The sequence below is a fragment of the Euprymna scolopes genome, chromosome 43, assembly GCF_053919585.1.
Source record: "Euprymna scolopes isolate OS-2025 chromosome 43, ASM5391958v1, whole genome shotgun sequence".
Classification (NCBI taxonomy): Eukaryota; Metazoa; Mollusca; class Cephalopoda; order Sepiida; family Sepiolidae; genus Euprymna; species Euprymna scolopes.
The window spans coordinates 41,866,891-41,879,037 of record NC_136524.1 but is presented as its reverse complement, the minus strand read 5'-3'; the positions used below and the strand labels follow the sequence as shown (position 1 = coordinate 41,879,037).

General features: G+C 31.2%; 1 protein-coding gene across 4 annotated transcripts in view; it reads left to right on the top strand.

Moving 5' to 3' along the window:
- The window catches only part of LOC145268304 (uncharacterized), a 485,827-nt gene that overhangs the window by 242,286 nt on the left and 231,394 nt on the right, over window positions 1-12,147 (top strand). The window lies entirely within an intron of this gene.

The window sequence follows — 12,147 nt, the reverse complement described above, 5'->3', positions numbered from 1 at the left end:
GTAGTTTACCGCCTAAAGTAAATCAAAATCTACTTGTATTTACTAATGCGTTTCAACGGCCTTTAAAAGTAATATAAAAGGAATTTTTAAAAATGATATATACATTTAACGTAAAATGAGACCCCACTTTTTGGCGATGTAGGGAGAAATCCACACAGATCATTTATTTATAATGGTGAAGGCTTTGTGTAGAAGCAACCACATTTTTGGTATTGCTGCTAACCTTTGTCGGTACAGATGACTGCCACAGTATATATGACTTTTTCAATAAATATTATTTTTTATTATAGACACTAGTATCTAATGCTTAAGCAATCACAGTGCAGGAAATTTTATTATTGTTGGTCACGAGATTCAAACCTTGTCAACAATGATGAAAGTGGATTAAGATAGTTATGAATCCATGCAAGTGAGCCTGTAATGAGAGGATTCGAATAAACGGGTTGGTTGGTTGTTTTTGTTTTTCGGGTTATTTAATGCCGAATCCAGTTATTTTGAAGAAAATTTTTAATAGAATATATTTTTTTTTCAAGTCTGTTTCTATTTAACCCATAGTTGGGACCGTAACAGGTACTACCACTCCGGGTCAGAGTGGACCTGGGAGCAATGCTAATTAAAGGGTGGCTCCACACTCCCCAAAGCCCACAAGCTAGGGCCTCACCACTGGATATAGTTTAAGGTCATATCCAGGACCCCCATTGAGGGACTTTTACCCTCTGCAGGGGGCAGTCGGTGTATTATAATGCCCCACCGACAGGGCCGTCGAACAAACGGGATGTTTATGAATTATGCACGCATCTTTATTCTCTATATCATTTATTTGATTGTTTTGGCTGTAGTACTTTTAAACAGATTCCATTATTAATTCGGAAGAGCATTTTACCTTAATGCTAGTTGGGAATAATTTTCCCTACATAGATTCCAAACTGGCTTCGAAACCTATTAGGTGATGCCCTATTTTTTTCTTTGCAACTTCTTTCCCAAAGAAGAGACGTCGCAAGTCTATCGTGCTTTTCATGGCAAATGCTCATCTGAATTCCAATCGATGCCTCCCATTGCCAAACTTTCACACACACACACACACACACACACACACACACACACACACACACACACACACACACACACACACACACACACACACACACACACACACACACACACTCTCTCTCTCTCTCTCTCTCTCTCTCTCGACTACGTACAACTACTATAAATGAGTTTCCCCACTCTTTCTGTGCCTTAATTTAAACGCAGATTCCATGAACTGCTCGCCTTTGGAACACTGTTCCTATAGCATGCTTCCCGGCTTAATACAACATGGTAGCCTTCAAATCCTATGTAAACAAGTTCCTGTAAAACCGTCCTCATAAATAATTAAATTCTGCTCAATTTACACTATATTACTACACAAGCACCTTTTATTTTTGAGAGGAAATGAAAAGTAAAAAAAAAAAAAAATATGATGCTTCAAAGAGCGACATATATAAGTTTAAAATGTAATCATTAATGGTTGATGTTTACGTGTACGACAAATTTATTCATACTTTACTCTGTCAAGCAGGCTGAGGAGTAGTAAACGAGGAAACACGTGTTTGTGAACAACACACACACACACACACACGTATACTTTAAAAATTATATATTTTAACAGTACATATACCGCTCCACATTTGGGTGTATGAAATTGGTCAAAAGGAAAATTATTCCTAACTCGCATTTAGTTAAAAATGCACTTTCGTAAAAATAACTGAATTTATTAAAAAAATATCGCAAAACAAATAACACACACGCATACACATACATATAATAATTAAATACCTACACACACTAGTGTTCCATCTTTCTGTAATCTTCAGTACAGGGTGTCACGATTAACACCAGTCGACAGATTCGAACCAGGTAACACGAGCCATATCTGGTTCTATTAGTAAAGACCGTATCTAATCGGCTACCATTAACAGCGAAAAGTAACATTGAATCTTAAAAAAAAATATTTTTAAATGTTCTTTATGTTGGTCAGACAGTGATCTAATCGTTATACGATGATCTATGCATAAGAGCTAAATTGACCGACTTAATTCAACCGAAAGTGCTCAAGGATAAGAAACGAGTTTCTTAAAGGGGCTGACATTATATATATATATATATTAGTATTGTCATGTGTTCACAGTGAAATGTTAAAGGAACTATACATTATGTATCGATTTTCAGTATTAATTTCAATGATCAATAAGTGAGTAGAGTTAGGCATTAAATTATAAGATATATGGCAAGTAAGCTACAAAGTATTTTTTTTTGCGTTTCATTCTGTGAAGGTGTTTTATCCTGACGAGGTTTTCAGAAATTATACTGTTGCTTAATTGCCATATATATTTTCATAACTGATGATTGTGTAGGGATGAGCGATTAGTGTCTATAAGTATAAAGAATGATTATTGTTTAATTTTATATATACTAGCAGGAAGACCCGACTTTGCCCGGGATTGAATAATGATTAACAAATATTTCACACTTCTATATGTATGTAACTTAATCAAATATATATTATTCTACATTGCAATCTAGAGAACTCTTTTTTAAAATTGAAATCTAGAGAATTCTTTTGTAAAATTGTTTTATATAAACTTCTTTCCAGTTAAGGAAAAAAAATCAGTAAGAAATTTAGGTACGGAATTTGAACCTACAGACCACGTCATGCTAAAAAAAAAAAGGTTTTCAAGTCTTATAAAATTCTTTGCAGTTCAGTTAATGAACAAATTAAGAAATTTACGTGAGGAGTTTTGACATACAGACCACATCATGCAACCCCCCCCCCAAAAAAAAACACTATCTACTTACAAACGCACAGTATAATCATCACGGCACGTTGTTCTATCATTGTTGCTAAGCGACAAGATAGGAAAATGGCTTTACCGATTGTAGATAGATTAAAATAACGTTTTCGATTATCGATAATTATTGGAGGTATTCTGAGATAAAACTAAACTACAATCACTCTCAGATTTATACACTAAAATGCTGTAAATTTTAAAGAAAATCTGTTCAGCCGTTTCAGAGTCTATGAAGAACGAACTCACACACACAAGGTTGCATCGATATAATTGTAGACATATATGTATGGATATATATATATATATATGTGTATATATATAATATATATATGCATGTATATGTATGTATATATATGCATATCGATTTATATATATATATATATGTATGAATATGTGTATGTATATGTATGTGTGTATATATATATATTTGGGATAGAGAGGGCTCCCGTAAGCCATGGTGAAGGCAACCTTTCTAGGAGAAGCAAATCTCTGATTTAAAAAACCATCATATTTATAAGACGCATTAACGTTTTCATTTCTGACTTATAAACCCAATACAAATTATCAGCGCCTTATGGAAGGAGGAACCGATGTTTATTTTTCCGTTTTGTTTTTATTCCTTCCATCAGACGCGGATGATCTGTCTTGGGTTTCATCAGCGCAAGTAGGCTATTCCAATAAAATGAAACCGTTGGTTCGTCTTTGGAATATGTATGTGTAGATTTAAATATACATTTATATACACAATAATGAAATAAAAAAGATGCAATGTTTACCTTTTATAGGCAATGGTAAACTTCAATCTAATATAAATACCGATATTTATAATAGATAATTTAATTCCGACCGAATAAGAAAACTCAATACAAAATAGGGAGAAGAGATTATTATAAGAGAAAGAAAATTAAAACTGTAAGTTTAAGTTTAGAATCAAAAGTTATTATTCGACTGAATACTTCAAAATAGAAATTTAAAAAAATTACAGTCCTTATTCCGAACTTTCAAAGAATGCTATTCTTGCTATTTCTCTCATCAGATGACAGAATGCTAGAATTTGCTGGTTATGGCATTAATGGAAACCACAATTTATTGTAGTCATGATTTGCAAAGATGTCATTTAAATACAACGAGTGAAAAAATATAGGAAAGGTAACAAAATAATACAATAAAACCGTGCATAACGTTGCAGCTTGAATGAAAATTCTTTCAAAGTAATTCGAAAGGCGAACATAATTCTTTAAGAAGAATCAAATCCAAATTTAATCCAGTTTAATATAATTAGTCTGGTTGAAAAATTTTCAACGCAGCTGAAATCATGGGGATTGTTTTGTCGGATAGTGCAGTAGTCCAAAGAAAGTTTGATCCCCAGTTGAGTAGATTCGAGAAATTAAATGGACAGAAAACCAACATGTCATCTTCCATCGCTGGCTTTACTAGAAAAGTCAATTTTAGACTAATTCTTAAAAATTAAGGCCAGCCTAAGAAAGATGTCCGCACACGAATGCTTGTATTACTTTAACCGAAAATTGTCTAGACAGTCCGAAACAATTTTTTTCTGCAACGTGTTATAATTCAATGTTAATTATTATTATTATTATTATTATTATTATTATTATTATTATTATTATTATTATTATTATTATTATGATTATGAATTATGTTATAATTCAATGTTAATATAAAAAGGGTGGGAGAAAGTGTTAAGTGTTAAAAAATCTTATTTTATTATTAATTATAACGATGTCAATAATATTAATTATGATGATGATAAATAATAGTAATAAAATATTATTATAATTACTATTATCATTATTATTATTACTACTATTATTAATATTATTTCTTATTACTATTATTATTACTACTATTATTATTACTACTATTATTATCATTACTATTCATACTATTATTATTACTAGTATTATTATTACTATTATTTTTACTGTTATTATTATTACTGTTATTATTATTACTATTATTATTATGCCTATTATTATTATGACTATTATTATTATGACTATTATTATTATGACTATTATTATTACTATGATGGTAAAATAATAAAATAATGTAATAATAATGTTAATGATAATATTAATAATAATAATTATTATATTAATAATGTTATCACTAATACTAGCGATAATAATAATAAAAATAATGATAATGTCAATAATCGTGTATAATAATAATAATAACAACAGTAAAAACAATAATACTCATAACAATCTTAGTAATGCCATTAACAAATAAAGTAATAATAATAATGAATTTGATTAATAATAATTTTGATTGTAAATTTCATCTCACAGTTCTAATTTTCTTTTCCTTATTTACACACACACAGCGTACGCTATTACATATATAACGCAAGCTAAATAAAAAAAAATCCTTAATTATTTAAATTCTTTGAAACATGGTATCTTTTCATTGAGTAAAGACTCTAAAAACTGAAATTAAAAGGAACTAATATAAAGAGTAAAAAAATAACATCACAGAATTATGTTTAGTTATCGTAACAAATGCACTAATGAGCAATCACCATTAGTTAACGTCCCTATAAAAGAGAATATAATCAAAGGGGCCCTCATACGAAATTCTATAGGGAATAGTAGGGAATAATAGGGCTTAAAAACGACTTTGATATCTCTTAGAGATTATTTCTACATGGCGATGTCACATTGTCCACTGTTTTCATCAATTTCATTTCATGCTAATCTGATTTATGCCGACAGTTTCCTAATTTGTAAAATAAAACGGTTATTACCCACCAACCTCTGTGTGCATATATATATATATATATATATATATATATATATATATATGTGTGTGTGTGTGTGTGTGTACACGCATATGTACATATGTATATTTATGTGTGTGTGTATATATATATATATGCGTGTACACACATATTTGTACATATGTTCATTTAGATAGATATATAAATTATATATATACACGCATACGCACACACACACACACACACACACATATATATATATATATATATATATATATATATATTACATATAGCGGCGTTCTCATTAGCTCAAGTCAGAGTTTGACCGCTTGATAAACGTACTTGGAGAACAATGAACCTTTCTGAGTTTCTTTCGATTAAAGTTCAATAATTCTTCAAACATTGTGACAATTAAGCCTCATCGATGAATGCCAGCCAATATTTAGAACGTTATAGATTTTTATTTATTTTTTGTCATGTTTTTTAAAAAGTTTTTCAATATTAATTTTTTGTTGTTGTTACAGAAAGAAGGGTCGCCGCTCTCTACAGAATACTTGACCCTTATGACACCGTTTTGTTAAGAATCGTTCTGCTTATAGAAAAACGAGGCAGGGATAAAGAAGAGCACATAATAGGAAAAAAGGGATCCGTTATTTATTTATTCAATTTTTTTTAAGGGTGAGTGGTGGGAAAATGTGTGTGGGGTAGGGTTAAGGTGAGGGTGTGGGGTGATGGCATTTGTGTTTGCGCTCTTTTGATTTTCATCTGTGAATGCCGGCGATGACGGAATCAAGGGATTCTTTGTACAACCTAGGGATAAAGGAACGAAGAATAGGTTTTAGAATAGGATTGGTAAGAGCATCTAAAATATATATATATTGAGAGAAAGAATAAACAGACAAACTGTTTCAAAACACGCTTTTAGATGCAAATAAAAACAGAATTTTCTTTTCTATTTTTTTTTCTATTTATTTCGGATTTAAAATCCTTCGTCAGAGAAAGAGTTTTTAAGTTTTAGTCTTTCTTTTTTCCTCAGAAGTAAAAAGTCTGTTGACGTATTGCGTTATCGAGATCGCGCTGGCTGACACTGCACATAAGAACACTATTTTGTTGTTTTTTTAATTATTATTTATTAAACTGGAAACGCGCGCGTTCGCCAAATATTGAGCTAAAAATGTGTCGGCTCTTAGAAACAGATTGAAAAATCAAAAATATAGAATAAATAGACAAACTGTTTTAAAAACACTCTAAAATGCAAAGAAAAAAATAAAACGATTCGATACTTGTCAATAAAAGTCTAGCTATGCTGATGAGGAGTACACCCCGAAACATGCATGTATATAGATGACTTACTTTCATGCACGTAATAATTAATTAATACTTAAATAAAAAATAAGTGAAAACGTCATAAGATTTGGGCGAATAAAAATGATAAAAAAAGGGCAAATAACTTTCTTACAAGAAGAGAAAACGCTCAGGGAGCGAAATAAAGAAATTACTCGCTAATGAAAAATAAATAAAAATTCAAACAATCTATATATATATATATATATATATATATATATATATATATATATATATATATATATAGATAGATAGAGAGAGAGATAGATAGATAGATAGATATATTGCCGATACCGTAGGTTTTACAGTTGCTGACTACCAACTCGACGGTCGGAGAACCTAATTGTCTAGTCACATCGAAGGTCTGTGATTTACTTCTTGTGAAAATAAATAAACACAAATATATATATATATATATATATATGTATATATATATACTGTTTTAAAACAGCGTTTAGAGGTTATATATATGTATGTGGATGACTACATTATATATATATATATATATATGTATATATATGTAGTCATCCAAATACATTGCTGTTTCGCTGTTTTACAGCTAGTCAGTGCGGCTAAAAAAGCAACTACCTCAAGCCAGGAACGAAACCCGATCATCCAAACGACAGACTGAGCTTCTATACGGCTGCTGCTATGCGGGAAGTGAATCAACAATTTTTTTACATTGTCCAAAGGACTCAAGATCAATGATAATGTCAGGTATATATATATATATAAGGAAATACGAGTAAGACGTACTTCATATAAATATGTATAAAATTCATGTTCATAATATTTTATACATATTTATATGAAGTACGTCTTACCCGTATTTCCTTGAATAGCTGTAGTTCAAACACTTCATGAGCAATAAATGAATGTTGTTCGGAAAAGAGGTGGAAATATATATTGTTTTTTAACCTATTTGAATACAAACAACAAAATTCAAACTCATTACTCGTATCAATTCATAAAACCGGAATGATTAAATCAGTGTTTCTGTTACGAATAATATGCCACCAACTGATTGATACAAGTGCAAGGTAACTCTTTGGGTGAGCTGCTGTATTGCTTACCATAATGTGTAAAATTTATGATGAATGCGTAGACATTTTGATTTCGAAAATATATCCTATGTTACCAATGCAGTATATATAGGAAAGTCAATGTTTCACTTTCTAAATATAATAAATTTTTCCTTTTAAATTTTGTATTCTAACTTATGTTTGCCCATTACTATGGCTATGACAACAGCATTTTTTTTCATTTTTTTGACTCTCGAGTTTATATCCGAGACAGCTAGACATTGTTAATCAACAGAGAACCACATCAATCTATATAAAAACTTATAAGATATCAAGGGATACACACCCGAGAGCCAAAACAATATTATATACCCTGGGACTTAATAGGTTATAGAAAGTCGAACGATAACGAAAGGGGGAGATCGAAACGACTCCTACTCGTATCATATGTACAGATCTTTATAAAAGTTTTCTAATTATTCTAAACAAAATAAAATTTTTATTCAAAGGTTTTTCTCAAATATAAACATCATAGAACTGATAAATGGCATGCTTTCATATTGAAATATGAATATGAAAACACGCCATTTATAACTTTTATTATTATTTTTATATTACAAATAGGTATCCTCTCATTCTGCCTCTTATCCGCAAAGAATATATAGCATAACGGATATAAGCGCTAAGTTAATACATTTTCAACTGACTGTATTTTAGATGCTTAAGCTTTAATCCCCAATACCGGCGATACCAAGAATAAAATTACGAATTTCTAAAAACTTTTACCCGATCATGGCTGACAGAATGAAAAAATAAAAAATAAAAAATTAAAAAAAATTAAAATTAAAAAATAATGCAGAACACATTGGATTAAATAAAGGGTTACGTGCGAAATTATATACAAACTCCAGAGTGCTACAAAAATATGCCCGCGAAAAAGCTCGCGGGTTACATTGGCTGAAAAGTTGTGCGAATGACATTTAATAAGAACAGAAGTCAAAATATTCCAAATAACTTGTATTAGTAAGACCCGTGGAAATTCCACAGAATGAGAAATATATTTAATTGACAAATGTTTTGATAAACTGATATCTTCTTGATAGCTTAAAAAATAGTTTTTTTTGACAGAAAAACGATAACGCACAGCACATGAGTTTATTAATATGTCTATTATAATAGTGTCCATTATATTTTAAAATATAGAACTGACCCAAATAAGATAAATTAATAATTACAAATCAATACTCAGAAAGTAATATTGTGCTACATAGTTCAATACAAATAATAAAATCACATTGTAAGATACAATGTTTAACTCCTTCAGTCCATCACATCTTGAAAGACAGCGTTCTTTTTTCCCGGTTTCTCTCGAATGCTCTCTTTTTTACGTAACGTTTCGCTGATTTTTTTTTTGTGAAGAACCGCTGCACATTGAAATTACTGCCAGTTCCTTTCCACACTACAACAGTCATCATCATTATCCTCTTATTATTTCAAAATTGGATTTTACCTTTTTAAAAGCGTAATGTACGAACAATAGAAGAAACAAGCAAAATATTGCATAAGTTATGAATCATCATCTGGAAAACTAACAAATTATGTTTTAGTTTAATAGATAAAAAGAAATAACTGAATAACGCAAAAATAAAATAAAAAATAAAGAGATATTAATTAATTTCTAAAATTTGAGATTGGGATTAGTTATACGTATTTATAAAAAGTTTTTCGGGCTACTGTTCTCACCTTGAGTCTCATTTTCACAAGGTTTCAGTCGATATAACCACCGAACTTCTTCAAGTGTATTTTATCGAACTCGGAAATATTTCTGTCGAACTCGGAAATTTAGACGGAATTTCTAACGGAACCCTTTATTTACTTTACTGGGGTAACATGCTCTCGTTCCATCAGCCATGGCGGAATAGAGGTCCTAAGCAATTCGCAATCATATTGTTTGGTCGCCTACACTGAGATTAGAACCTTTCAACCTTCAGAAGATTATCACTTTTACAAGTGATTATTCACAGTATCGTAACCACTGCGCCACGCAGGAATATACAGAAGTACTTAATCATTCAACGGTAACTCCTGTTAATGAATAGCTGCTACAAAGGAAATTTCATATTAAACATGACTACTAAATAGTTTTCCAAATTATACAAAACGTATCTGGTATCAATAATAACACGTCGATAATGCATATAATACGAGTAATTAAGGCATTGCTTTCTAATTCCTGTAAGTTTTTTTTTTTTTTATCAAGCTCGAACAGCAAAAGTGGAAGAAGTGATCTCTGCGTCCCTGAGATAAAACGGATGTATTCGTTTCTCGTAGGCATACGCAAAGATAACACTGATTCGAAAATAAACGCCGAAGCTAAAGCTGAAATATTGTTTACATTCTGCGGGGTTCGGGAAGTGGAATGGTATGCAGTATAAAAGTAGGTCTTTCCCTTGAGAGAACGGAAAACCGCAATTCTCTGGAAAGTAAAAAAAAAAAAAAAAAAAAAAATTGGTTTGTGAATATAGAGTAGTCTTTGCATTATTTTCAGAATGCGGATAGAATGGTCAAAAATATCATTTACATTTACGGATACGCACGCATGCTGAGTTCTGTATACGCATATGTACGTCCATGTATACAAACGCATACGCAATGTTGCTGTTAGGGGATTAGTCATTTTCATTTTTTTTTTCTAACGAAATTCTTTTAAAAAAAATAAAAAATAAAAAAAAATAAAAAATAAAAAATGGAGACTATTCTTTGTGAGTAGTCTAATCAATTTTGTAATTGCTAAAAATCAAAGAATTATCGAATTTTATATAAATTTTCGAAATCACATCATATCGTATGCATCTGAAAATTCTATTGTTGGCATTGGTTTTCCCGATAGCTTTCTAGTTAGTTCTTTCGAGAAATATCGAGTACTTACAAGAGGGATCACGTGAAGGTTGCTAACATCCCAAGTGAAAGTGATTTTTTGGAGGAGGGGGCGAATTAGGTTCGAACTTGGGACACACCAGATACCAGTCTATGTTGTTAACAACTTGACTTTTTTTCACATCCCATTTTTTAAAAAAATATGCTGCATATTATGTTTCTTTTCGATCAGGAAGTTTTCAAAAACTCGATTTATTAGGAAATCGGTTTGTGGTACTAGTGCATCTTGCGGCCCAGAGGTATCTCGGCATTCGCTCTGGTAAAATATACTTCTTAAACATTAAAAAAATATGGGTTGTTAGAAATACCAGATATAAAAGCTTATATTAAAAAAGAAAGCGAGTCAGTTTCTTTCCTTTCTTTGTTTCTTATGCATCAGTCTCTATTTTGTTTTAAAACACATTTTTTGCTAATGTAAATAAAAAGACACCCAACAAACATTACATTGAAACTATTATTTTCAGACTCAACACGAATCACTATAAGTGTAAAGTTGTACACCTGGTTTCTAGAGTCGTAATATTTTAATGGGCCAAACGTGTTGTAGACTCCGTCGCAAAGAAACAAAAGGGAAAAAAATCTGACACTTTCTTTTTTAACAAAGGCCTTTATATCTGATATTTCCAACAACGTATTTTTTTTTTTCTAAATATTTAAACAGTTTATTTCTCCTTCTCTGGTCGCGTGTGACTTTCATTTATACTGTGACGTTACTCACACGTCTCGAACATGTGCTTTTCGGCACGTCATGAACACATGTTCCTCTCGCCACGTCCCCAACACCACTTCTCCGAACACTCGCGTACCTTAGTCTCTGCTGTGACGTCACTTTGAGCAGTGCGCTTGGTTAGTAGCATATCTTTATGTGGCTGCTGCTGCTGCTACCAGCGTCAGCGGCTCTGTTACATAAGCATGAAAATTCACTATGTATTTTACAGTTGTATGTCGGTACTTCCAACAGAGATATTAAACTTCTCCAATGAAAGAATCAGCGATTGTATGCATCATTTTTCAACGCCAGAATGTGGACTCCCCCCCCCCCAAAAAAAAACTTGAATTGGTGTATAATTGAATAATTGTCAGATCATTGACATTGTTTACAGCATAATCACATTGATACACCGGCTTTTCTTAGGTCACCAAAGTTAATCAACGTTGAGTCTTGCTAGTACCAGATGGGTGACTATTTGGGAATACGAAGCGTTGTATTTAGGAGGATGCTAAAAGACAAAGTTCGTAATAATAAAAAATTAAAAAAAAAAATGGAAAGGCA